Source organism: Mauremys reevesii, linkage group 4 (genome assembly GCF_016161935.1).
Source record: "Mauremys reevesii isolate NIE-2019 linkage group 4, ASM1616193v1, whole genome shotgun sequence".
NCBI classification, from domain to species: domain Eukaryota; kingdom Metazoa; phylum Chordata; order Testudines; family Geoemydidae; genus Mauremys; species Mauremys reevesii.
This window is the reverse complement of record NC_052626.1, coordinates 102596992-102624959: the sequence shown is the minus strand read 5'-3', so window position 1 is coordinate 102624959 and position 27968 is coordinate 102596992. Positions and strand designations below refer to the sequence as shown.

At 39.8% G+C, this 27968-nt stretch overlaps 1 protein-coding gene and 1 long non-coding RNA gene across 5 annotated transcripts in view; one reads left to right on the top strand and one right to left on the bottom strand.

Annotated features, from left to right (window-relative positions):
• Positions 1–27968, top strand: part of SOX6 (SRY-box transcription factor 6) — a 501080-nt gene that overhangs the window by 19632 nt on the left and 453480 nt on the right. The window contains exons 2-4 of one of the 4 annotated variants that reach the window (XM_039533636.1): positions 13643–13700; positions 20990–21169; positions 22098–22209. The gene's annotated coding sequence lies outside the window, so the exon portion shown is untranslated. Of the gene's footprint in view, positions 1–13642; positions 13701–20989; positions 21170–22097; positions 22210–25055; positions 25351–25913; positions 26030–26326; positions 26542–27968 lie in introns of those variants that run through there. The other 3 variants (XM_039533631.1, XM_039533632.1, XM_039533630.1) reach the window with 3 other exon arrangements.
• LOC120402990 lies at positions 162–25943 on the bottom strand. The gene is made up of 4 exons (XR_005597406.1): positions 25856–25943; positions 25656–25763; positions 5912–6019; positions 162–512 (listed from the first exon to the last, which is right to left on the bottom strand). It is a non-coding gene; the product is annotated as an uncharacterized LOC120402990 (long non-coding RNA).

Sequence of the window (27968 nt, the reverse complement as noted above, 5' to 3'; positions counted from 1 at the left end):
TTATATTTCAATACAAGTTTTATTTATACTGTACAGTGGTTTTAGCAAAGCAGAATTATACTCTATAAAATATTGAAATTTTCATTGTATTTTAAAACAAAATTCAATGAGGCTTTAAAAATGTTTAAAATGCCAAGTGTTTATCCCAAGTCAGTGGGCTCTGAGGGCTGGCATGGGGATTCAGAGCCTTTCAGTTTTTCTAGGCGTCAAGTTCTAATACAACCCAGGGCTCAGTTAACCAAAGCTGTTATCTTCTGCCGACAGTTTGGTGGACAGTGAAAAGAATTTGGTCATCTCCGTCCAATTTGAGTTACAGAAAAATTTACTATCCGAAATGGCATTCTTGTTGACAGAAACGCCAAGCACTATGTCAAGAAAACACAACTACATTTTCATCCGTTGAGGCGGTCCCGTGACGGGTGAGGAAGCTGTTGCCTGTGTGATACTTGTTTTGTGGATAGATGGGAGGCTTGAGTCTCCCAGGCTGACAAATCTGGAATCTTTCAACAGCTCTAAAATATTAAGAGTCACACATTAATCTTTTTAAATTAGTCAAATCCTTTTAACATGGAACATATCTAAGCCCAGTTCTATACATAGTTTTTGGTTTTATACTACAACCCAGTATATAGTAAATATTTTGGTTAAGATGTGAGCTTCTACCAAAAGAGTTATACAGGTACCACCCAACTGTGGATGCAGTTATACTGGTATAAAGATGCCATATACCAACATAGCTTGTTCTCCTTCCCCGGCAGAAATAGCTCTACCAGTATAAAGAACATCTATGTTGATATAACTGCATTTGCACTCAAGGGGGTTGTGTTTTTTTTTTTTTTAATGCTTTAACTGTATTGATGTAATTAAAGTGGTATCACTTTTGCATGTAGACAAGCCTTAGGCATAGCTTGAACAAAGAAAGAGAAGATAGCTGTTTCATTTATAAGCAAGAAGGCTTATGGCTGCAGACTTGCTGTCATACAGTCTGGGAGAGCTTTTTTTTTTTAAGGGTTACCAGTTGGCTTCGGGGACTAAAATTATGCACCTCCCATTTAAATCAACAGACGTTTTGGCTGAGTAAGGAGGACAAGATCAGCCTCAGTGGAGTTGTATGGATGTCAGTGATTGCCAAATTTAGTTCCTTGAATCTATTTGATGGAGCCATCAAACATCATTTGCAATGGCCAACTTGAATAGGTAGTGATGGTGGAGGAATGCAGTCGTCCTACAGATGATACTGTATTGGTGATACCGAGATTCATTAACAATGAACATTGGATTTTAGTACAGTCATTGTAGCAATTCATCTTCTTAGCATTCAGCTTTCATTCACTGAAAGTTTAAATTGTTATTGGGATCAAAGCGTTTTAATTTGACCATTGATTATTCAGTAGAATCCAATGATTATGGATATTGGTGTATAAATGAATAGAGCATCAGTAATAAACTTCTTGAAGGGTTTCATCTAGAATTCCTGAATTACAAGAGAAATGGTTTAGGATTTTTTTTAAAGGCTCATGGATTACAAATCCTATGTTTATAAGTGAGAAATCAGTGGTCTGACACAGGAGGAAAAAATAACAGGAAAAGCCATAGAAAATGCACCTAGTTTGGTTTTCTTGGGTCTCACTATGGTGAAATCCTGCCCTCAGATCAATAAGAATCCTTTATGTGACACAAATGAAGGGATAACAGAATCAACATTTTAGAGGATATGTTTGAACAGCAGTGGAACCTTTTGAAAACTCCAGGTTGATTATGAACTGTACACTGGTTATTCCTGGAAGTATATGCTGCTGAAGACCTGTCATAGGGTCTGTCTATGCTACATTTTGTACGCATGTTAGGTTTATTTCTTAGAAACAGAATTATCTCAGTTTTGGTGTCTTTGATAAGATTCAGTGTGGCTAAACAGCAGTGGAGTTTAGGATAGTCTAGCATAGGTGGCGAGTTATATGGGCCCGTGGTGCCCGTGCTCCACCAATATTTAGGAACGTGGGCCTGGCTCCACCAATGTTTGGGCTTACCGTGCTTTGGGGGGCCTCATACTTCAGGGGAATGCAGGTCCAAGGCGGACTGAGGGGTTAGTGGGGGGCTTGGTGCCAGCAGCAGCAAGTGACCAGGCCCCAGCCCGTCCTGCTCCACTCTGCCCTGCTGGCTCCTGGTGTTGCTCGGGGGAGGGGGTGGAAGCCGGAAAGAGGCGGGGCGGGGGCTTGGAGAAAGGGGTGGAATGGGGGCAGGGAAAGGGCGTAGCAGAGGCGGGCTGGGGCCAGGTTGCTTCCTGCTGCCAGCGCCAGGCCCTCCGCTAACCCCCCAGGCTGCCCAGTACCCCACGTCCCCCTGAAGTGCGGGGCCCCCCAAAGCACGGGGCAGTTGCCCCAGTTCGTCCTATGGACGGGACGGCTCTGCTTGGGCCCATTCTGGGCACCACCAAAAATCACTAGACCATGGTAAAGACATAGGCTGCGGAATTAAGATATCAGGGTATTGCTTGCAACTGTGCTACAGACATCGTTTGTGACCTTAGGTTTCCCTCTATGTAAAATGGGGATAATACTTACAATATCTCACAGGATAAACAAGGCTTATTTAATTATTATTTCTGTGGTGCCCACACACTACTATGATTTTAAATGCATTTGTGATGTTGCTGTAGGGTGTTGGGTTCTGAGCAACATTTGTAAAAGTGAAGGAGAACTATCCCAAAAGGAGTGGTCTTGGGAAAATAAGCAATACTGTCTTTCAACAACCCAAATTTGTTGTGATTGAAAACACTGTTGTTGAGAGCACCTTAAACAATGACGTTTCAGGTGTAGCACCATCTGGACACTTAAAACTATTTGGGCAATCTCATTCTACTGTGAGGAGTGCCATAAAAATGCTGAGCATTTCAGTAGAGTGACTGTTTTGACTTGGGTATTTTGTGAGCTGTCTAATACATCTTTGAAAACTTGGAAAAATTAATATCCATTGGATATATCACTGTAATATACAGCAGGGCTTGGATGGTGAGGTGGGAAGGGGAGTAGGGCAAGTTGTCTCACAGAGGCAGGAGGAGGATATGGAAGAGGAGGGCAAGGAAGATAGGCCCAGGAAACAAGTCACTTGATTATATGTCACTTGCTCAGGCATTCAAGCTAGTGGTTGTGGGCAGGATGTTTCCTGTTCCTGATGTTTCTAAGAGGCTTATTTTCCCAATTCATGGTGTCTCCTTCTGAAACACAGTCAAGAACTCCTCTTGAAGTCCACTTCTTCCTTCTCCGATTGCTGATTGTGGGCCTGGATTCTATTATCTAGAAACCCTTTGACACAATACTACTTAGTGATGCACCAGTACTTCCTCAACACTGCAGAGGGAAGGAGAGGATGAAGGGAAAGTTTAAAAACCTAGTTAGAATGAATATAGCTGTTCCATATTTGCCATATGCTGAACTGATACTCATGATGATGGAAGATAAGCTGTAAGTTATCATTATTTAACTTGCCATTGGGTTTTCCTTTTTTGTTTTATGCATGTTTAGAATGCTTGCAATGTTTGCTTGTTTTTTTAATGTGCAGTTTGGGTAAACATTGAATTTAAATTCCTTTTGCAAATTTGAGTAAGGCTTTTTTTCAGTGTGAAATTTTACACAAACTCTTGCCATGTTTACTTCAGGAAAACTAGAATCTTCCCATTATTCATATAAAATGATGGGGTCTAAATTAGCTGTTACCACTCAAAAGAGATTCTTGGAGTCATTGTGCATAGTTCTCTGAAAACATCTACTCAATGTGCAGCGGCAGTCAAAAAAGTGAACAGAATGCTAAGAATTATTAAGAAAGGAATAGATAATAAGACAGAAAATATCAGATTGCCTCTATATAAATCTGATACCCCCAGTAATCTGAATACTGTGTGCAGATGTGGTCGCCCCATCTCAAAAAAGATATATTGGAAAAGGTTCAGAAAAGGACAACAAAAATGATTAGGGGTATGGAACAGCTTCCATAAGAGGAGAGATTAATAAGACTGAGGCTCTTCATCTTGGAAAAGAGATGACAAAGCGGGGATATGATGGAGGTCTATAAAATCATGACTGGTATGGAGAAAGTAAATAAGGAAGTATTATTTACTCCTCACTGACACAAGAACTAGGGGTCACCAAATGAAATTAATAGGCAACAATAGGTTTAAAACAAACAAAAGGAAGTATTTTTTCACACATCGCACAGTCAACCTGTGGAACTCCTTGCAGAGGATTTTGTGATGGTCAAGACTATAACAGGGTTCAAAAAAGAACTAGATAAATTCATGGAGGATAGGTCCATCAATGGCTATTAGCCAGGATGGTGTCCCTAACCTCTGTTTGCCAGAAGCTGGGAATGGGCTCAGGGGATGGATCACTTGATGATTACGCATTCTGTTTGTTCCCTTTGAAGCATCAGGCACTGGCTATTGTCAGAAGACCGGATACTGGGCTAGATGGACCTTTGGTCTGACCCCGTATGGTTGTTCTTATGTTCTACCAGCCTCTAGCATATTTCACTTGTGAACTTTCTCCATCATGTTCATTTATGAGCTTATGTGAGGGTGTCCAGATAAATATGAGTTTGAACTGCTTAAAGTAATTGTCCTGGCTGAAGCATTTGTGCAATGAAAAATCTCCAGTGGACAAATAGAAGGGTGGGGGAGAAATACTCTTTTGTGTACTTTAGTAATAAAACTAGAATAGTGGGTGGCTGAGAAATTTCCTTGCAGAATTGATCACAGAAGAGCAGACTGAGAGTCAATCTAAAATAAAATCTTATCTGAAATTGAAAATTTTTCTGATCTCATCTTCAAGGAGGATAACTTCAGCACACTGCTTAGTTTTGTGGTGGCCATAATGCTCCAGGAATAATGTTGAGGTTAGCCGAATAAATTGCTTAGATTTTTTTCATCAGCTTTATTAATGCATATTTCTTTTATTTTAATCTGATGTTGCAACCTAGAAATTCCAGGTCTAAACAGGGGTTAGTTATCCTGTCACAATGGCAGTAATGGTAGCACCCAGGTGCGTATTCCAAGCAAAGGCAGGATATTGATCAGAGACAGCAGATATGGGCTTTGTTTAAAGGACAAGCATTTTGTGGCCTTGCAGTTGATTGTGATTCCCATCCTTCCATGAGCATTTTGACCTTCACTGGGAACCCAGCAATTTCCATCCTCACTAGTGGTCAGTTCTGTTTTTACAATCACATAAATGGCAGCTTCTGTCTTGGAGCTAGGAATTATGATTAGAGAAACAACAGGAAAGAAAATGTGTTGCATGGAGTGACACTTATGGACGTCAGTAGAGCTATGTGAGGAAGCCTGCATAGTACCTACCTATACTGTGCCTATATCATGTTAGTGCTGTTAGTTCCTCAGTGTTATAAGCAGCATATTTACTTATAAATGTTTAAATGGTAAGAGTTCTGTGGAGGTATTATTTATATGATTAAATTATACCAGCCTTTAAAAAAACTTGTCTATTTAAACATACAAAAAATGTGTTTGTTGGGGGTGGGAATGGTTAGTTTATACCCTTTGAGTAAGTTACAGATCTACTGCTGCAGAAGCTTTTAAAAATTTATCCATAATAAGACCTATGACTATGTACATTTCTGTAGGAAAAGCCTGCATGAACATTTCCCCTAGAGATAATGAGCATAGACGACCTAGGAATAATTTCTCTCTCCTTAAAAATATATATGTATGTGGAGACTTATGTATGTGAATTATTAATTATGAATAATTTTCTATGTGAATTATATATGTGACTTTATATATCTATCTATATATTTTAATTCTGTGGAATGTTTTCCTGGGTAGGTAGATGGGCGACACAAATATTAGCAACATTCTAATGAAAGGGGTTAATTGTAACAGTCAAATCATTCTCCTACTCACACTTCTATTATTTGTATTTTCACAATTCTTCAAGGGCAATCTTCAAATGCAGCCTGACTCATTCTACCATTGGTGGATGAAGATTTGGCCCTGCAAAGACTCTCCAATCTGCATTTAGCAAAAGAAAGCCGTTAGTCCTCCCCCCAAAAAAAGAGAGAGAGCAAGAGAGAGAAGCTGTGGTCCTGAGCTAGAGAGATGCTGTGTTGGAACTTGATTGGGACTCAGCCCCTCTCAGGATCAGATTTTAATGCAGAAACACACAAAAGTCCTAAATATCCTGCATAAAATTCATGTAAAGTTCCCATTTATTTCATTGTGAATTTTGAGTGAGTTGGTACTGCTAACCCAGAGTCTGGAGAAAGGCAAACAAAACTACACATATAACTTTGAATGAAGGGAATTAGGAAGAAGGATAAAGGATAAAGCACTGCATATGGACTTGAAAGCAGGGTTCATTTCCTGGCTCTGTCATAGACTTCCTGTGACACCTTGGCCCAGTTACTTAATCTTTCTGTGTCTCAATTTTATGTTGTAGCCCTTTCTTCCACCTTCTGTGTGTCTTGTCTGTGTAGATCATAAGTTCTTCATGGCAGAGTCTGTCTCTTACTATGTGTTTGTGTTGTGCTTAGCACAATAGGGTCCTGCTGTTGGGTGTGGCCGCTAGGCACTATTATAATACAAATAATAATAATGAATGAGTTGATTGTTTAAGACACATACACGGAATGTGAATGTTGAACTACTAGGCAATGGAATCAGGGTTAAAATTGCCCTCTAGATTCTTAATCAAGCTGTTATATGTGCAAATGTTATTTTTTGTCCTGGCTTTGTGTCACCAGTCAGGTACTTGTTGTATTTGGATAGAGAGATAATTCGTTGCACTTTATTTTTATGCAACTATAATTTTTATACTAACATTATATGAGTAATTGGATTTAAAAGATCAGGATTTTGTCAATTAAAAACAGGAATTTTGTTTAGAAGATCAATGTAATTGATCGCTGTTTATCACTCCAAGAAAAGAGGAGCTCAGTAACATATTGAAGTAAATTAAAATTTAGTCCACAAAAATTTTAAAGGTGCATATTGCATAACGTTGTTTTTACAATCTAGCTTAATGAAGTCTTTGCGTGCAGTGGTTGGACATCTTGAAACAAGAGAAGTCATTGATTGTAAAATTGTTTATTTGATTCATGGACCAACTATCAGTTTCTAGTTGATTAACTTCAGGCCTGGAGAGCTACTTGAAACTGTTTGTTAGTAAATGCTACTTTAATAAAGTCCAGAGCCCACTGTAACTGAGTATACCTGTAATTTTAATATACAGTGAGTGGAGGAGAAATGGCGCCATAATCCATTTCCATTACAATGAGTGACTTAACCACATAGGGGAATAGGCAAACTTTGTGTTTTAAAAATGGCTTTAATAACGTATGACACTTGAAGACAATATGTAATTGTATATAATTTGTTAAATAAGAATACATAATGCTTGCACATTTGAACTTCTAAAGGAGCAGGAAATATGTCTGCGATGAATTTGGAAGTGATTTCCATAGGTGTACAGTGACAGATGTTTAAGTCTAGTATTTTGGGGTGTGCCTTGAAAATGAATCTGCAGTGGAATATATTTTGAAGTAAGCTTATTACAACTACTCTGCAGGCAGCCCAATTTCTTTTGTAGCATTACTACCACTTGACTTGTACTTCTTGATGAGTCTTTCATGAAGTAGAATTTTGATTTTGGTTTTTCCTCCCAGTACAAGCTTTGGTGTTTGTTGTCTCTGTTGGGGCAGAGTTAAAGTATTGGTAGTGATCTGAGTGTGACTTTGACTTGTTGTGGAAGAGAAACCTTCATTTTGAATTTCCTAGGTTTCTAATTTTTGTCTTGACTATTCTCCTAAGGTAACCTACTCTCACAACATTGATATGTACCCGCAACCTTAATTTCACCTCAATTTTGTTATAAGAATTGCTGTGTAAAAACAAAACAAACAGTTCCCCATCCCCCGAAGTTCCACTGGAGAAGAGCCTTGTTCCTTTAGAAGTTCACAAGAAGGGCATCCCACCACCAGCTTTTCAAATATCAGAGGGTAGGGGGGAAATTATACACCCTAGCTCTGCTGCCAGTGAAGTGTCCTGCCAACCACTATCCAGTGGAGAGGGATTCTGATGCTGCAAACATCCTAAGATCCATACAAAATGAGTCCACCTCCTAGGACCCAGAGAATGAGGGTTTTCCTTATGCATAATTTGGGATATGAATCAAAATGCAGCTCCCCTCCTATAACTGTCTTTGCCCTTAGAACTGGGGTTTCCAAAGGCCCTTGGTGAAGGCCAGGAACATAACTGATAGGGACTGAGAGGTCTGCAGAACTATGGGGAGAATCATCACTCCCCTCTACTGTTTTTCAGCAGGGGTCCCCTGCACACCTCACCTCATCCTTCTCCCTGAGGAGATGGTCCTGGAAATGAAGACTCCTCCCTTCATCTCCCTGTGAGCCTTAAAAGGGTCTTTAGCACCTTGACAGCCTCCAACTCCAGTGAGCCTTTAGAGGCTCATGGCCCAGCTGCTTTCCCCTCTGAGCTACAGAAGGTTCTTCAGAATTGTCCCAAATCAAGATAATGCCATGGGCCTTATGTGAAGGATGTCAGGCTGATATGAAGTAATTCATCAATATAGTATGTGACCTGGTTATTAGGGCAGTTTCTGTATGGGTATATTGGGTTTATTGGAATGTTTAATGTATACATATGTTGGTTTAGGTTAATAGCAGGGCGGTTAGGAAGCAAGCAAGAAAGCAACACAATGGATCTAGATAAGCAACCTCCCAATAAACATGTTGGGGGGTCATTTAGGAAACAATGCCTGACCTATTAAGTGCAAAGATGATACTTCCAGGCTCCAGCTAAAGTAACACAGATGTTTTGCCAGGGCTGGGAATGAACAGATGAAAAGGACTGTAACAGTTAAAAAGTCTTCCTCTGCCCAGAGTGGGGAGGCAGATGTCAAGGAGCTGTTTGCAGAAAACAGACTAACATAGATTCCTGCTTGGGGGTCTGAAGCAGTTAAGCCTTCCTAAGCATCTGGGGGATGGTGAGCTTTAAGAAGAGAGATGTACTCATAGCCCCTTTCATTGGTTCTGGAACTAGAGGTGCTGGGGGTGCTGCCGCACCCCCTGGCTTGAAGTGGATTCCATTATACACAGGATTTACAGTTTGGTTCAGTGGCTCTGAGCACCCTCATTCTAAAAATTGTTCCAGCACCCCTGGACCTTTTATTGTTTTAAAGTTCCTTTTCTCTTATGCTTTGGTGTATTCCAACTGTTAAGATTGTACAATACTTTGCCTGAGAAGGCTCTCAGATCACCTGTATTGACCACTGGCTAGAGTCTCTTGAAGGGAAGACTTGCAGGTGCTGAACCTTGTTGGGCCTGCTGATAAGCACAGTTGAATCACAGGGTGCTGTAACCTGGGACCTGGTCTAAGAGTAGGAGAATTGCAGGATTCCATCCTGACTGAGGTGAAGGCATGGGGCCTAGCCACCTGAAGCTATGCACTGAGAGAGACCAGAAAGGGATCGAAGGTGCAGCTAGCCCTGTAACCATGACTCTTTAGCCAGGGTCTCCCCTTCTTCCCCAACTTTCTTTAGAAGGCTTTTCAGAGACCACCACTTCCAGGTTTAATAGGCTCCTAACCTCACCACACACCCAGCACCACCTATAGATTCATCTACCATTCCTTGTCCTGTAAGCTAAAATAGGATTATGAGGAGCATGGTTATTTAAATCTTGCTGGGAGTTCTCCCCTCTCGCAAGACCTAAGAAGGTCCATGGAAAGGGGAGGAATGCCCCTCTAAGCTCGACCCCACAAGAAAGGTGCCAGAGAGACATCATGGCGAGGGGGCATTCCTTCACATATTGCCTACCTGGATGTATGCAGGAGATCTCGAGAGGGTAGAACCCATTCTCCCCCAGCACTGCCAGGCTACCTCCTGCTGTGCTCTGGCCTGTTCTGTGGCATTCCCCAGGAGCTAAACATTAGGAAAATTACTATGGCACATCTGCCCAGGCGATCTAGGGAATGCCAAGGAATTGACCAGAGCATAGCAGGAGGGGTACTGGGGAAACCAGTATATTTGTCAACTAGATTTAATCAATTAAACTTTACTTTTGTAATCTCAGCTAGGGCAGTCCAGTAAACTAAGTTTCTTTTGGCTACAAATTGCCAAAATTTACAAGAACTTTTAAACTCTGAAAACCTTTGTTTCCAGAGTCATAATCCAGGAACCATTTGGCTCTGAAGAAAGTATCCAAACCACCTACATAAAGCCTCATTTTGCTTTTGACCTCTTCGCTGTCTCAACTTCAAGCCCCCACCAATCACTGTAGACTCTGTGACTCCTGATCCCTACTTTTGGCCCCTTTAGTGTTATTCCTTTTTACCCATTGGTGCTGCAACCCACTGCTCTCATTCAGCTGCAAATAGTTTCCTCTTTCATGTGCTAAAATATTAGTATTGTCCTGTAGCACTCCTTGTCTTGACCTTTGGAAATGTTTTCCCATGTTATGTCATTGATTGTTCTACAGTGTTGTCAAAGGAGGTGCAGAGAGGTGTGGGGTGGGCAAGGGAAGAGTGGAAATTGTCAGTTGGATTGGTGTTGCTAAGAAACATTTCCAACATTTTCAAATAAACACAATCTTTTTAGTTGAAATACCTCAACTAAAGGGCTTCATTAGAAGTGGGATCTCTTTACCGCTAGTTTGCGCTCCAGATCAACATTTCCTAAACGATGCCTTTTATCTGTCCCAGTATAAAGGTCAGATTTGTCATCTACATTGCAGAAGCATATAAGTGTATGTATGTACATGTATGTGTGTGTGTATATATGAATGAGAGGAGGAGGTTAGGAAAACAATAGAGTTGTGAGAAGAGTGTGTTTTTTAAAATTGTTCTTTTAAAATTATTTACCATATATACTTGTTCGTAAGCCGAATATTTTTGGTAAAAAAGTGACGCATCAAAGAGCAGGGGTCGGCTTATAAATGGATCTACACCAAAACTTGATGATTTTAAACTCTATGGAATCATTGAATTGAATATCTAATACATTGTTGTTTTGTTTACCTGGAGCATCTGCAGGCATGGAGCCCGTCGGCTCCCTGTGGGCGCAGTTCACCAATGGGAGCTGTGGGAAGTGGCTCACTCTTTCCCATTGGCTGGTAATGGCGAACCACAGACACTGGGAGCTGAGGGGCTCCATGCCTGTGAACGCTCCAGGAAAAGAAAATGTCCAGGCCTGCTAGCAGCTTACCCTAATGGGTCAGGAGCCAAAGTTTGCCACCCCCTGAAATATAAGGTATACAGTGCCCCAAAGTGTGCATGTTTTTTTACATATCAAATAAAGAGATGGAGGCAGATCCTCAGCTGGTATAAATTATCATTGCTCCACTGACTTTGATGGAGGTATGACAATTGACAACAGCTGAGGATCTGCTCCATACTCCCTCTTCTGAAGAGTTTACACACTAATTTTAGAAGTAAGGCAGAGTGAGAGCAACAAACAGTAAAAGACAGGAGGTGAGACTGAACAAGAGTTACAGTAGTAACCCAAGTGTGAGTTTACTCAGTTACGAAGAATGCACATTTTCATTCCCATAATGAAGAAAATTATAGGACCATCAATTTGATTTTCCTATTTAACAAACCTCAGTTGTTTCATCTGCTTTCCTGATTCTACCATTCTTACTCGGGCAAAACTTCCATTTATTTTAAAGGAGTTTTGCCTGCATAGGGAGTGTAGGATCAAAAGAAAAATTCAAAAAGCCCCAAAGAAAATTTCAGTAAACATGTGAGTAACATATAATTGCTGAGCTTTTTACATACAATAAAGCAATGCCAGAAATGTAATTGTTTTGGTAATGTGCTGGGTCCTCCACACAGAACTGCTGACTTTGTCCGTTACGTTTATGGAAACCCTCATTAAGTTTTTGGAGTGGAGTTTGCAAATAATAACATGAAGCCCTAGTTTGCTATCAATACTAGCACAGCCCAGGTTTTCTTCTGTAATTTCATATTCCAGAATCCGTTGACAGTATTCAAGAATCCCTTATTCTTTATATACCAGAGCACCACATCTGTAGTATGCAATAATTAGCTGGGATATTTTTTAAAAGCTGTTTGCCTATGGTCAGAGTAGGTGTTTATACTCAAGTTAAATAAATGTGATAATTTCACATTTTTAAAGTATAAATTAAATAATATAATTTGTACATTCTCACTGAAAATCTCAAATTCCACATTCCCCAATATTATATATTCGATAAACCTCTAACATGGCAGTTTTCTCTGCAACCATAAGAACTACTTATCTTTCTGATCGGAAGATAACCGGGGAACAAGCAATGTTGAGTCAAGAATACTTTCTTTTTGTTCATAGTATTGTGCTTTTTAGTTCTAACAACCACTGCCCTGCACTGTTTTGCTCTTGAATGTGAACATCTCCTATTTTAACTTATTTTTTAACAAGGCTTTCCACTTTGGGCATAAATTCCTATTGCATATATGAGATAGCTAATTGAAAGGGCATGTAAAATATAAATATACAGAACTGAAACCTCACAGGCAGACATTTCAGATCATAGCCGAAAACACTTGCAGCTCTGTTATTAAAATATCATATTAAAATAACAACAAAGTAGCAAATGAGACGGGCAAAATCCTGCCCCCTTCTGTGGAGCTATGGAGGGTTCTGCTGGGAGCTGAACTGATGCTATTCTGCTGCTCATGGAACAGATGCCAGGATTTTGTGAGCCAGACAGGGGTCTAAACATCTCTTTTGGCGTGCAACCGAGCTCTGTGGGGGCGTGCTGTGTTCCAATGCAGTAGTATTTTGGATTGGAGTGAGCCGGTGAGCTGCAATGGGTTGATTATTTCCCCACATAGTGTTTGGGCACAGTACTAGTGCAGGCTGCTGCATCCTGGAGGGATTGGTTTCCTTCCCTTGCCCCCATTTCCTGTGCCAATCATACCTATTGGAGGGGGATTTGCCCCATGGCGTTTTGCAAAGAGATACAAAATATTGCTCAATAACTTCTTGCTATTGTATACATAAATAATTCAGTTTGGGAGAATATGGGCCTATATTAAGTAAAATAATAGCTTCCTTGGGCCCCAATCCTGCAAACGTTTACACACATGCTCACCTTTACTCATGAGTAGTCCAAGTATGTATGTTTGCAGGACTGGGGCCTTAATTTACTCTGTATATTGTTACACACTAAACTACAGTAGCAGCATAAATTTTATTCTAGGAAAGCTACCCTATGTGTAGGGATGTAGAGTAGTTCAAGAGTCCATTGAGAAAAATAAATCTGGTCAGGTAATATGAATTGAATATTTCCATAATTTACTGGAATACATTCATGCACAACTGGATAAATAAAAAAACAATGTGGGCATTAACTGAAATTAGAATTTATTCAGTGTCTGAGTTAAAAATCAAATTACTCAGGCACTGGTAGCACACAGGTGATAAATGAAGGTCTTTTATAATTATGATTAAATCTTAGGAATTATTTTTAGAAAATTGAAATGTAAAACCTTTTTTTACAAATGTGTTTAAATATCACTAGTCAATGAATTTATTTAAATGTTCAATTTACTATATGTCCTCTTACCTGTACTAGAAAACATTTATAATATATATAATACTTCTGTAATTCCTTCTAGGTGAAGGTTTCAAAGAGCTTCACAAACCTTGGGCCTGATCCTGCAAACACTTAAGCATGTGAGTAACTTTACACATATAAATAGTCCCATTAATTTAGGCCCTGGTCCTGTAAAGACCTACACATCTGCTTAATGTTTGGCACAGTGAGAAGTCCCCTTAAAGTCAGCGGGACTCCTTAGTCTGTGTAAATGTAAGCATGTGCACAAGTCTTTGCAAGATTGGGACCCTTAATGCAAGTCCTTTTTATGCATAAGGATTGCTTGAGCACGATGTAAGGAATCTAATTAAGTATCCTGACATCCCTACAAGATTGGTAAAATAGGCTAATCTCCATTTTATGGATAAGACTGAGAACCCAGAAGGTATTGACTGAGAACCCAGAAGGTATGTCTGACTTTTCAGACATATTTTTGCATGCACCCAATTTAAGTACACAAATCACAATAAATGCGCCTAAGCTGGGGTAAAAAAACATTTGAAAATTTTGGCCAAAGTTACTTGGTCAAAATCACTCTCTCTGTCTGTAGCAGAACCAGGAGTAGAATCCACATCTGCAGACTCTCAACCCTAGGCAAGGCTTTCTCCCAAATTCATGTTAAATAATTTGCCATTTTTCAAAATGTCACTGGGTAAATAAGACTGTTGCTGTTTTGTAGTATTTTATGATATTCACTAGATTATCATACACAGTGAAGGTGTAGATTTGAATGTGGACCTCTTTTGTGTAGACAGCTAGCACCTGGGTTACAGAGACAAACAGTTTCACACCAAAAAGGAAAACTTGGAACTGTAGATTGTTTAATGCACAGATCTTGTGCTGTAGTTGCAGTGTTAAGAAGTCCTTGTTGCTATGAATGTGCATTATGAGTATATTGTACACAGTCCTGGTATGCAAATGTGTAGCATTCAGAGAAGTGAAATAATTCTGTGTTATTATTATCTTTGTAAATTACATCTTAAGAGTTTTTTGAGGACTTTATGACGGCAGTTTTCTATAGTCACACACAGCACAAAGTGTTTCTTTCATTATTAACAATAACTGAGCCAATGAAAATGCTTTTTAAATATACACCAGGCAAGCAGTTATCCAGCTCTTCCTTCTTACCATCCACAAACCATCTTTTAGCATCTTATAAACCAGCATATAAAATAGCTTTGTAAACATCTGCTTTTCATTGTTAATTGTCAGGGAAAACTAGAGATTTAAATGCGTCTTTTGTAGCACTCCTTAATCCTATCAAGAAGAATAGCTCTAGATATATCTTCTTTCTCTACTGCAGATAGCTACTTCACTCTCTCTTTTTTTAAATAACATTGTTAGTTTTCATTTACTTGAAGATAACTTATTTAAAGCCTCAAACAATTTCAGAGGTCTTGGATATAAAAAGCTGTATGACAACTCATTAAATATATCAAAATTCTTATATATTTCCTGATCACCATTAAAATATGTTAGTGAGGAAAATATATTGGATTTCTTATGTAAGTGCTGCTCAGTATTTTCCTCCATAGCCTCACTATTGAATTAGATATTTTTATGAAACATGTAATAAGAGAAATCCGAGTAAATGTTGTTGCTCCATAACATAGCAAAAGACAGATAAATCAAGAGCTAAATCTTCTTACATCACCATAGTGTGATTATTATTTTTAAAGAACACTATCTTTATTTTGGTAAACTTTTCTGTTCTAATAATCAAGTCAGTAATGCCAATTGAGTGTGTCTGGCAATGATTTACTTAAGGTAGCATTCATAACACACAGTAGCTGCATTATAGAGGAAAAATAAATCTATTCATGTTACATTTCCTACCTTGAAAAAAATATTAAATTGCAGATCCAGAGCCATAACACAATGTTAAACTTTTTTTTCCCCCTTATACATACAGAAAGTATGGTTTAAAATTTATTGTTTAATACTTCACATTCCCTAAACTGGAATTGATCATACAGTTTTTTAAATATGACCAGATCTGGTTCACTGAGCACTGATAATTTTTCAGTAAGTAAATGTTCTCTCAGCTTTCTTTGAAATAAAATTCTACTCAATTGCATACTGAGTTGTAATTTTAACAATAAGTTGTGTCTTGCATTGCTTTTTTTTAAGCAAGTAATTATTTGAAATGTGCTGTTTCCTATTTATGTTTCTTATTCCTTGCTCTTCAGTCTACTTTTGGAACTTGTTTTATAGAACTGATGTAGACATAGACCTTATCATCACTGCATGGAAAATTAATTTAAATGACATATTGTTGCTGTTTCTATGACAACCATATCATGATGCTGATGCTCTCAAACATTTATAAACTACAATTTCAAGTATGCTAATACCAGTGAACAGGGTTGACATTTATTTACTTAATGCTCAATTTAAAACTATACTTCCTCTACTTTGTCAAAAGGCAAATTACAAGAGAATATACTTTAGCAGTTTTGCAACTGAATTCTTATTTTTATGTAAACATTTTTTGTTTTAACTCTGCTACATATTATAGTCAAAAACGTTATTCCATCAAAACAAGGACAAACTATATGCCAGCTATTAAAAAACTTTACAATGCAATATTCCAAAACAATTGTCACAAATTACCACATACAACATTGCTCTATTTTGGAGTAAATAAAGCACATTTAGTCTTATCTGTGCAGTCATAGCCCAGTCCTTCAAATACTTATGCATATGAGTAGCTTTGCTTCACTGGGAGAAGGCTCATGTAGGTTAAGTTACTTGTATAAATGTCTGCAGAATCTGGCCCATAATGACAGAATAATATACAAGCTGTTAAAAAGATGTCTACATTAAGTCCTTTATTCTATTATTTAAATGTTAAGAAGTTTACTTTTTCTAAATTGCATTATTTTTGCATATTAAATACACATCTTCAGTATGATCATGTGGTTGTATTAATCTGGAGCCTTTTTGGCTCACTTGAGTAGAAAGGGCTTGACTATGCACTCTGTTATTCAAGCAATATTCACATTGAAGTCAGTAGATGTTTTACTTAAATCAGAAGTGTAGTACCAATTTAAGATAGCTTGTTTCAAGTTAGTTTATAGCTGTAGGTTGTAACGATTTACACAGAAGTTTTGCTGTCATAACACAATTTTATGGATTCTAACTTGCACTGGTAATAAACAAAGTGTGCTGTATATTTCTATTGCATATTACTTGTGCATGTCACTTGCCAGTCATTGACACGGATAAGAAATAAAACACTATGAGCCAAATCCTGCAGTGCTTACTCTCAGCAAAAGTCCTCAAGCAGTCAATATGAGGTTGAATTGAGTAAGGACTGCAGGATCAGGCCCTGACTTGGTACTAGCCAATAAGAAAAGTTATCAGTCATTGAATGTTAAAATAGATTGGATACTTTTAGCAGTTTCTACCTAATGTTTCTGGTTTAGAAAACTATTTACACAATTTAGCCACTTATCAATAGAAAGACCCAATTTTATTTGCCTCAAAAAGTTCCAGCAACAGACTGTGGTTAAAAAAAATAAAATGATGTTCTTAGAAGTGAAGAAGGAAAGGAAACAGCCTTGCAATATTCATTTATAAATCTCATGCAAAACTCATCTGCTTAGTAAAACTTAATGTCTTGTTTTTGTTCCCCACTTCATGATCTTTTTTATATATCTGTTCAATGACTTCAATATTTCTAACCCTGCTAATAAAAATTACCCGTCCTAAGTATACAGAGCCTGAACCATCAGTTCTTAACTCAGGCTAAACTCCCACTGAAATAATTGACAATGAGATGGGCCTAACAGGATCAGGCCCATACTGTAGCAAATCCACAAGTGCATCTTGAAATCAATGTAATATGTAAATGCAAAGTGTTGTTATGAATAGTATGGGATACAGAACCATTATCCTTTACCTGACAATCACTTTTCCTCCTATCATTTGGCATACGTATGGGACTTAGTGGCAGTGCCTGTATTTACAATGTGGGCATGCCCTCAGTTCAAAGATAGCTGTGTGTATTTGTTCTCTCCTTTGAGCTTCTTTCTCTCTTTATATAAGCAATTGTTCATGCTTTTGTGATTTATAGCAGTCTCTTTAAAACATGTTTTGTTCTCTTTTGATGTGTGAAACAAACAAACACCAATGGGGTGAAACATAGGTGTATCTTATAGACAGTATATAAGTGCTCTACTACGTGCTTCATATTGCATCCTAATGTGCAACATTAGATTAGGGCTTTGCCACTAAGAAATAAGGAACTCTGTGGACTGACAAGCACTTGGAATTTTCATAGTGGATCAGAATAGTCCTATTTAACACAGGCTTTTTAGTAATTGGGGTTTGGGGAAAAATATTCAGTAATGGTCATATTAGCTCACTGGGCTATAATATGAAATATGGGAAGGGTGGGTTACTCAGTACCTGCTAAAGGGTGCTTTAATCCTGTCTTCCCTCCCAGACCTTTCAGTGTTTGTGTGTGTTTAAATGAGGTAGTATTTCTTTTTGCCTTTCTTTATTAAATAATATCATTTTAACAAAGTCAACATAAGTACAGTTCCACAGAACTATCTTTAAAGGTGGGAATATCATATAGTAGAACAGGCCACACAGGTGTATGTTGCAGGAGCATATGACAAAATATAGTTGTAATGATGGTTGTGAGTCTCTAATACATGGCCTTTAAAGTCTACTGGAATATAAATGTTAAATATTTTATCTCAAGATACATTTTTGTATCTGTTAAGGTATTTTACCCATAGTTTCAGAGGGATATACAAATGGTAGTTACAAATTAGTTTTTACCAAGAAGAAGGGCTCAGACAAATCTAGTAGCTGAACTAGTCAGAGTGGGAGTATACAGCTTCTTTTTTCTTTTAGCTGATATTTTTGCTTCTTCAGAAATCACATTAGTTAGTCCCTCTGTTTCTGTACCTGCTATGTATCAGGAATTCATTGGTACTGTTGATTCTAGTCACTCTAATTAAATGAAGTTTTAATTCTTCTTTCAGTTAGCTGAATTTCTTACCACCCTTCTCAAGATTCATTTTCAGGAGACACTATTGCACTAGTCCAGACTGCAATGAAAAGTTTGATGACTGTACATTTGCCAGGGAAGTTACTGTTCTTCCAGTTGAGAGTGACTCGATATCATGAATGCTTTGCTGTGGTTTATAAAGGACATCAGACCCCAAAAGGAGACCACCAGCTACAGTAGGTCTCAGCTTCTAAAAGTCACCGTGTATTTTTTTATCTTCATCTCGATGTAAATTTAGTGAAAGCAGGGCTGGTAGTTTACACGACGCCATAATGTATTTCCATAGCTTCCAGGTAGAACAAGACCTGTTCCATGACGTTGTTTTGTTGTGATAACTTTATGTCTGGCCAGTTGAAAATAGGCAAATCCAGTGTGGTAATTATTGCCCTCGACCTAAGCCAAGCCTCGACCCTAGAAGCTGTTTATAGGTCACAGCAACGTGTTTCCATAATTCCCCTTTCATTCAAACCATTCAGCAAAGATTATAAACCACACTCAGCCCCGCCTCCAAATCGAGAGACAAATTGAAAGGCAAAACACTCCAGGGAAACCTGGGCAGTGCACTTGCCCTGCGTTTGCCTAGTCTGGGGATCTGGTGGGGAAGTCAGTCAGAGATGCTCTGAGGCACGTGCTCTGAGGATGCGAAGGGAAACTTCCTTGAGTGAGTGGCGCTGTATAACCCGCCCTCCCCCATCTCTCAGGTTACTTTGTAAAGATGGGTATATCAGGCGCTGGCTTCCGCGATAGAAACCACCGTACAAAAGGTGCAGAAGCGAAGCAGGATTTGGGAGCAGATGGTTGGGAAGCGAAGTCGTGGATGCGTTTCAGTACTTCTGTCCCCACTTCACCTCCTCAATTTATATAAATCTCTCTGCATGTGTTTCCCCGAGCCCATCACTGTGGCTGAAAGTGAGGGAAGATCCTGCTTGATCCTCCCCTTATCCCAAATTCATTCGCAGAGCCGCTAGAACCGGGGTTGCCAAGACGAGATTCTTCGATGACTTTCCCGATGCTACTGACAGTGTTTGTTTTGCTTTGCAAAGTGCTAATCCGAAAGCTCCTTGGCAGGCTTTTGCCTTGGCTGCCTTATTTGCGCTGACCTCAGGGTGGCGTTTTAAGCACATAAACAAAACCCAGGCAAGCAGAGAGACTAGCAAGTGTGGTCACCTTCATTGGAATAACAGTTCCATTAATGTTTTGGATAAATCAAACCTGCCTATTAAAAACGGTATAAAGTATAAAAGCTGCAAGTCTTTTATAATGGACAGGACTTTAATGCAGCCGGTCCTGGGCACTTCTGAAAGTTCAGAACTAGGTGCGAGGTCCGTTTATCAATCTTAATCTCACCTGTTTCGACAGGAGCAGTTTACAAAGAACGTGTCAAGCAACAGATCAGGATTTTAAACTCTAACTAGATGTTAGCAGTAATGATAGGAGGAGAAACATCCCTAAATTGCTGTCCTGTTTACACTGGAACGTGTCTCTGGACCTGAATTGCCTGGAGAGAATAAGCACATTATAGAGTCATCTTACCTCCGAGACGAAAGGGCAACTTTAGAGGAGGATTAGGGGAACAAATGTAGTTATCCTCCATCCCATCCTAGGTCGGTCTGTCGCAGGGCTTTCTTACCAGCACTGCCTTCTTCTGACTAACTTGGATCAGATCTCGAGCGTATTTTCCCTCCCTCCCTGTCAGACATTCCCTAAACTCAGCCCAGGACAAATCCAGAAGTCAGTCACAGCGTTTCTAGTCAATCGCTGCTGGTGCAAATCCCTTACAGCTCCTTTTAGCCCGAGCGTGGAACAAATTGCCGATCACAATGACTTTTTGTAAGCTTTTCTTTGAGCTCTAGACGCAGGTAAGGCTGCCATTCACTGCAAATGATCCATGTTGCATTTGTGGAGCGCAGCAGCAGCCGGTGAAAATGGGAGTGTGATCCGCTGTTCACTAGGGGGGAATGGACCTGGACGGGATCCACGGCAGCACTTTACTCCATTGCATTGTATTCTCACTGTTCACGCTCTCTGCTTTTGTGACCCTCACTCCAAGCATTTTCAAACCCATCCGGAATAAGTTCAGATCCTCCCCCTTAGTTTACATTGGAGATGTCAAAGGATTAAGTAAATGCAACTTTATTTGACCGTGGAGTTTACAGACCCTGGGATCCCTCCGCTCTTTGGCCTGATTCTAATTCCATAGCGGTAATTACCCTTCGTTTCTTTAAGTGCAATAGATTTATTGCCTTAGAGACTATGCACAGTTTGATTGAATTATTCATTTTTTTTCTTTGGTGTAGACTGCATCTGGGGACTCTGATGTGACGTGTAGATTTTTTTTTTCAGGAACAAAGGGAATGTGGAAATGAAAGAGAGAGGGAGAGAGAGGCTGGCAGATGTGATGAGATGCGGTGAAGGTGTATCCAGCTTGGCACTCCCACTCCTCTCCTCTCCTCTCATTGCAGCCCTGGGTGACTCTCAGGCTAACACAAACAGCTTTTCTTCCGCAGCCTGCCCTCTGTCACTGTAAGTACAACAGCCTTCTCTTATCAGCATGCAAATTCCAGCCACTCACTACCTTAGCCTAGTGTTTGCACTTTAGATTTACAGAGGAGACCTTTAAAATGAACTTTCCGAGACAGGAAGGGGTTTCATGTCAAACTTGCTTGTATTTTCTTTGTAAAAGTTTATGTGGTTTGCCGGTTTTGGGGGGTTGTTGTTCCTGCGGCTTCTTTGCTTCTCTGTCAGGATGATGCACAGTTTCAAATGAAATTAAAATGTTCCTTTGATCTGCTTCCGCCAAAAGGACAATACATTGTTAGTAAATGACGCCTTAAGGAATTCAGAGTTTTGTTTTCAATTGGGTCCTTGCTAAAATGTAATCGGTTCCCCCCCCCTGTTTTTTTTTTAAGAATATCACCAAGGATGCTGTTATTGGGGAACTCAAATCATCTGATGGGTTTGCCTATAGAGAAACATATAGTAATTTTGGTACCAGTTTAACAAAACTTTTCTCCCTGTCGGATAAGTTTTTAACTCCTTTTCCTTTACCTCTTTCTCACGCAAGTTTGAACTCTTTGAATCCTTTTTTTTTTACAACCTATAAAAAGTCGTCCTTGTCGGAGTGTGTCACCAGTGAATTTATAAGCATGCCTACTAATTGTCCGGTCCGGCATTAATAAGAGGGCTTTTATTGCTTGGTGAATGACTTCTAATATACAATTGCTTGCCCTTTGTATACAAACTTTAGACTATACCAAGAACTCTTTAAGTCCTAGGTTTGCTCATCTTCTCTAGGAGGTGACACAACAACCCAGAGACACGGGTTGCTTTGCATGTTGGACACTGTTTTCCATGCCTGTATTAGATGAGTGGCACAGCACAAAATGCAGTGACAGCTGTGAACAGGTAAGTGCTCCAACGTAGCTGAGTGCCTCTAATTCCTTCACTCTAGAAGCGAGAAAGGAGCCACAGCACGAGATGTTCAGCATCCCTCTTCAACATCTGGCTGCGCTGCTGTGGCTAGTCTTTAGCAGTGAGAGGCAACCAAAGTAATTCAACGAGCGGTAAACTTTTGTTAATACTAAAAATAAAGGATGTTTTCTCTCTTCCACTGCATATCTAAACATCATATGATCACTTATTCAGCATTCAGAGAGATAAATACACAATTGTTATCCGCAGAGCACAACCCCCCCATATTTGCATACAATGCACAATGAGACTTTTTTAATGCGGTCCATCTTTTACCTCTGTGTATATTTACACCTGTAGCTTAATTTAAAGGAAGCAACAAGCTTTATTGCCCAAGTTACTTATTTGAACGCAACCCATCTGTGCCGTGCATTTCTGCCCCGACTTCATTTCATTCTTTGCACGATAGTTTCGGTGGAGCAGAGATGCTCTTCAGATTAAGGGCTAGTTGGGCTTTGAAACTTCTTAAATTCTACTGCCTTTTTAATTGTTTGATGTTCATTAGCACCTAGCACTTGATAGTTTCAGTTGTTCGAAAAAGATGATATAACTGCTAATGTTTAAAAAAGAGGAAAAAACTTTCAGCAGCAAATTGATGGGACAGTAGATACGCATCAGAATCTTTTCTTTGTACATTGACTAGATCTTTTTTTCTTACAAATCTCAATTTCTTGTCGCAATAGGTTACAAATTATGCAAAAAGTCAAGGTGTCTTCATTTGTGAAACATTTCAGTGTATCACTATAAAGTCATTACTGTCAAATCCCGGGCATTATAATTAGTTTTAAACAAATCTCTACAGTACCTAGAAAGGAGAGTTATTTCTTGTTTCTAAATCTGTGCACAAGGCACCAAAGGCAGGTGAATGGTTTGAAGTTGCTGAAACCAGGTGAATGTACAGTCACTTAAGCATCTTATAAACTGCAGTCCCTCTGCCTGACTGTAGATTTTAGCACTTTTATTTAAATGAAAAGAATACATGAGAATGAGACTTAATGTAGCCAGTCAGCTAATTTGAGGATAAAGTATTATGAGAGCCTCTCGATACATTAAAAGTTCTGTCTGGAGGTGATCTGCTTACAAAATGATATGTTGATTCTCTTTATTTTGTGGAATTGCCCAAAATATTTTTAAATGCTTGTTATTCCTACAGGTTCTTACTTTAAACTAATTTCTCCAGGACTCGACTAGAAGGGCAATAGCATAAAACACTTCGAATAGCAAGGAAGAGGATGCAACATTTATGTTTCTTAATAGAGTTTTAAGTTGTAAAACTTGTAAAGAAAAGAAAATAGAACCAGGTCTAATCAATCCTATGTCATCACGCTAATGCTGATTTTCAGCACGTTCCTGGAGAGCAAGGTTTATTTGCAGTAGATCTAATTGTACTTCTATTTCTAACCTACTCCGTAAATTTGGGTTTCTGTGTGTGAGAGAGCGTGCAAATTCAGCCTTTCTGCTGGTCTTTCTGGCCTCTAGAACCTATGAAGCCATTTAAAATTAAAAAGTTTCTCTGTTACACAGTTCCAGGCGCCTTCTGGAAAATGGGGAAAGGGTTGCCAAAAATATAAAGAAGGATCAACAACTTTTTTCTCTCTCTCTCCCTCTTTCCAGGAGGCTGTTTTCCGCACTCCCAGGCTTACAATAGTTTAGCTAAGGTGTGCATCATATCAACAGGGAGAGACGCTAGTTTTACAATTTGGTTTGCCCACCTGATCCTCGGGCCCCCGACAGTTTGTAAAACCTCTTTCACGTTTGCCTTTTGGAATTTAAAAGGAAACCATTGAGACCTTCTTTCTGATTGTTGCAACACTCTAAGCCACTGGTTGATTTACTCTTGGTCCACTTAGGGTTGTTTCTTCATCCCCCTCCCCCATGTGCTTTTTCATTAACACTTACAAGTAAGCGCTAGTTCCTAAATCACTGTTCACTTCCTGTCTGTCGCCTCTTTGTAGCTGTACATTTTTTTTGCCGCAGATAAAGCTCTCGTCATCACAGGCAGAGCCAAAACTTCAGTCTGAATCTGTTGTTCTGTATCAGATATTTCCTCCCAGATTGTACCTCTCCTTTTGTTTTAATTATGTGCATCTTCTTTATCTTTCAGTTGAATGCATCACTATATACTTTGCACTCCCCCCTTTTCCTTGTGTCTCTTCCCTTCCCTCTCCCAGCCGTGGGTTTGTCTAGCCTGTATCTGGATTCCCATCTCTAGTGTAATTTATACATTTCATCTGGTTTTACCCAGATTTAGCTTTGGGAGAGGGCTCCTACCCACTTGCCAACTGGCAATAAGCGTTTTTGTTTTTTGCTGCTTTTACTTGTATTTGATGTCTCTTACTCTTGACCAGCCCATCCCTTGCCCTCCAGATGTTTCTCCTTGTCTTCTTGAACACGAGTCCTTTCTGACTTTTGTGTGCGCCCTCCTAAACACATCCTTTAAAGTACTTGGGGGAGAGGGTGTCAGTGTGTAACACGATTCTTTTCTCCTTTAGTTTATTCTCTTCTTACTCAATTCTCCCAGGACTCCCCACATCCCCCTCCTGCTTTTCCGGCCCCCCCGTAACTTTGTTACCTTTCCTCACCACTCCGAGCAATCAGTGGTCATTAGGCGAGAGAGGTTTAAGGTTTCATTTGTCTAATAGCAATGTGAGTGGTGATAGCTTCTCGGGGATGCGGCTAGCAGCCTGGGGTGATTTCACTTTCTGTTTTGTGCTCACTTTCTCTTCGGTTGTTGCGTTTCCCTCACTCGCTCGCTCCCTCTCTCTCACTGTGTTGTCTCATCTTGCCTCTGCTGTCTGGGAGGGGGAGCCCTGCCTCCTCTTGCCTTCCTCAGATCAATGCCCTGGCCACTCACTTTCTGATGTTGCACGACGGGAAATGCTTTGAATACTTACGACATGGCCGCTCACATTGATTGCCAAGATTGACAGCAGTAACCATCGCCTTCACTTGTTTCAGGAGGAAAAAAATTAATAATAATGAACCTGATTGTAACCAAATCTCCAGGCAACCCATCAGCAAACTTCTAACGATCCGGATCCTGCACAGCCATGGCCCGGAGAAACACCAGCAGACTTTAGTGCATTTATTTTTATTTTATTTGCTGAATTACTCCCCGTTTATTTCTCTCCTTCCTACACCCCCTTGCCCTTTTTTTAATGAAAATTACTGAGGCGCATAAAAAAGGGAGGGCGACTCTCCCAATGCTTTGTGTCACACCGGATTCCGAGGAGGTAACCAGGGGAAAAAAGCCCTATTGTGTTGTATACCTGTTGTTTACTATGGTGTGTAGTGCAGCCTTGCGTGGTGGTGGTGGTGTTTTAATGGGGTTTCGCTGGATTTATGTCGCTTTGCAGGAGAGAATCAGGGTTCCCCTGCGCTGTCTTTAATGGGTTGTTAGTTGCAATGGTCTAAAGCAGCAGCGTCCGGAGGTAGATGTGTTGCTTAGCTTTTAACATTCTGAATTAACCCCCCTCCCCGCGCGATTATTTACTTTTATACCACGAGGGTTTTATTTTATTTTAGGAAAAGTACTTACAGTCTCCTCCGTGTGTGAGGTTTCCAAGGCTGTGAAATCTTTCAGGGACCTTAAGGACTCCACTTCCTTGAAATCACAACACTTTCTCATCCTCCCTGAGAGTTGAATCTATTTTAAAATGTAGTGACAGATCAGCGTTGTATTTTAAGATCACCCACGGCAGAGAACACATGGTGCTAGGGAGAGAGTTTCTTACGTACAGCAACACAAGAGAGAGAAAGAAACCCGAAATAAATCTTTCAGAGCAGAAAGCTGCTGTCATTACTCCGTAGTGGTCGCGTGGGTTTGTCCTCTGTGGATAGACCCAAAGAAACAGAATGGAAGAGGATGCAAGGACTTTTTATAGCGATTTTAAATTCTCCGTTAAGTTTGAGGTGGGTAATTGCATTGAAGTTTGCCACAAATGTGCTATTCGTGGAGTATATTATACAAAGATATTGGACCAGTGGGGGTGGTAATATTGCGTTTGGCCACAGAGAGGCACTATCCCGAGGATTTGCAGTTCCTGTGGTGGCGGCGTCTTATCTCTCCAGGCAGAAGGCTTGGATAAAGTTATACTGAAAACTTTAAAATTGATATCACACCCTAATTTGTGATACACAAGGAGGGGGAGGGGAGAGACCATCATCAGAGAGCTCTGTTTACACCATGAGAAAGGGAGAGCTGTGCTGCATTGTGGGCTTGCCCACAACATTCAATTTGGGATTTCTTGCTGCCTTAGCTCTCGCCGGAGGTCATGCAAATCGACCTTAAAAGAATGCATAAGCCATAAATTAAAATAAACCCTTAGCCAGGGGCTGATCCATAAGTAGACAATACCTAACCTGGACAAAACGGCTTCCTTTGCGAGCTGAAAAAAAAGAATAGCGCCTAAGCTAAATGCAACGTAAGTTTTTCAGGAAGTATTTCCCTTATTGTTGGTTTTAATTAATCGCAATGCAACTACATATAGTAGCAGTTTATAGACAATGCTATAAGAATCGGAGTGAGAGGCACGGTATGGTTGTGGAGAGCTTGTGCTTTCTCGAGTTTTCACTCTTTCGGAGCTGTTGGTGTGTTTGATTATGGAGAAGAAGCCTCTTTATGTAATCAGGTTTGATGTTTTATCTTAAATAATGATCTTAGGTTTATGAAAACTCGGAGTTGGCTACAGATTTATGTAATAGGCACACACACTGTATCTGTGTATAATCATCTCGTGAGTGTGTTTTTTTTCTTGCGTTTTTGGCAATTGTTCCATTCATGATTCTGAAAAGAATGATCAGTAAGAACTAATAATTCTTCTACTTCTTGAGTTCTAGTCCTTAAAGTAGGAGGCACTGGGCATGCTGGTGGTTATTCTTGTGTATATGCCTGTATGTGTTCATCCGTGTGTGACACTGTCTGTGTTTGTGTGTGATCACACACGTTATATGATCAGATACATACACATGTACATTAATAATTTAGCTGTCAGTGTCTTCCGACGAGATCTTGCCAGCCCCGTTTCCTACTTCTGTTTAACAGCATTGAACAGTTAACCCGCTAGGGCTGCGAGCTTTTAGGAGAGCAGGGCCTTGAGGTGAATCAGAGACACTGATCATATCGATTTGATTGCTGCCTTTGCTTTCCACAGGACCGTTTCACAGTTTGTTGTTTTTTGTAAGGACGGGAAAGAGTGAAAGTGGCAACGTGAAAAGACAATTAGTGTTGTGTCTGAGTGTGTCAGGGGTATTTTACAAGAGAAAGGCAGCATGTTGGGAGCCTGGGGAGGAGAGATTAGCTCTGTCCTAGGGGTGTTTCCCAAAAACACAGACACTGAAACTTTCAGAGATAAAGAAGCATGTTTTTCGCCTGTTGTATGCAGATAAGGTATATGTCTGGGCTCATTTAAATAGCCTTCCGCACATGGCCGGCAACTGTTACAATCATTTGTATTTTACATTTATTTTGACATTTTTAATATTTCCATCTTTAAAACTGATCCAAAGGATGTGAGGGAAGAACGCAGTCCTCAACGCAGGGTTTCAATAGAAGATAAACGAATGTCCCCTGCTTCATATTTGTGGAAGGGCTAATTCTGAAGCCTGTTTTGAGACTTTAACTTGACTTGTTTTATTGACGTGCTTGTGCCCACTCACTTAATTAAGCCATTATGCCATAAAGTAAATAATGAAATGGATGAGATGTATGAATATAGTCTGCCATTATATACGAATACTGAATAGGAAAGACGCCCGCCTTTTTTACTTTTCCACAAGCCCACTGCATATCATGAGCTATTTTCCATGACTGTATTGCAGGTTCCTCCCGGCATGAGATTTCTTGTGGTCA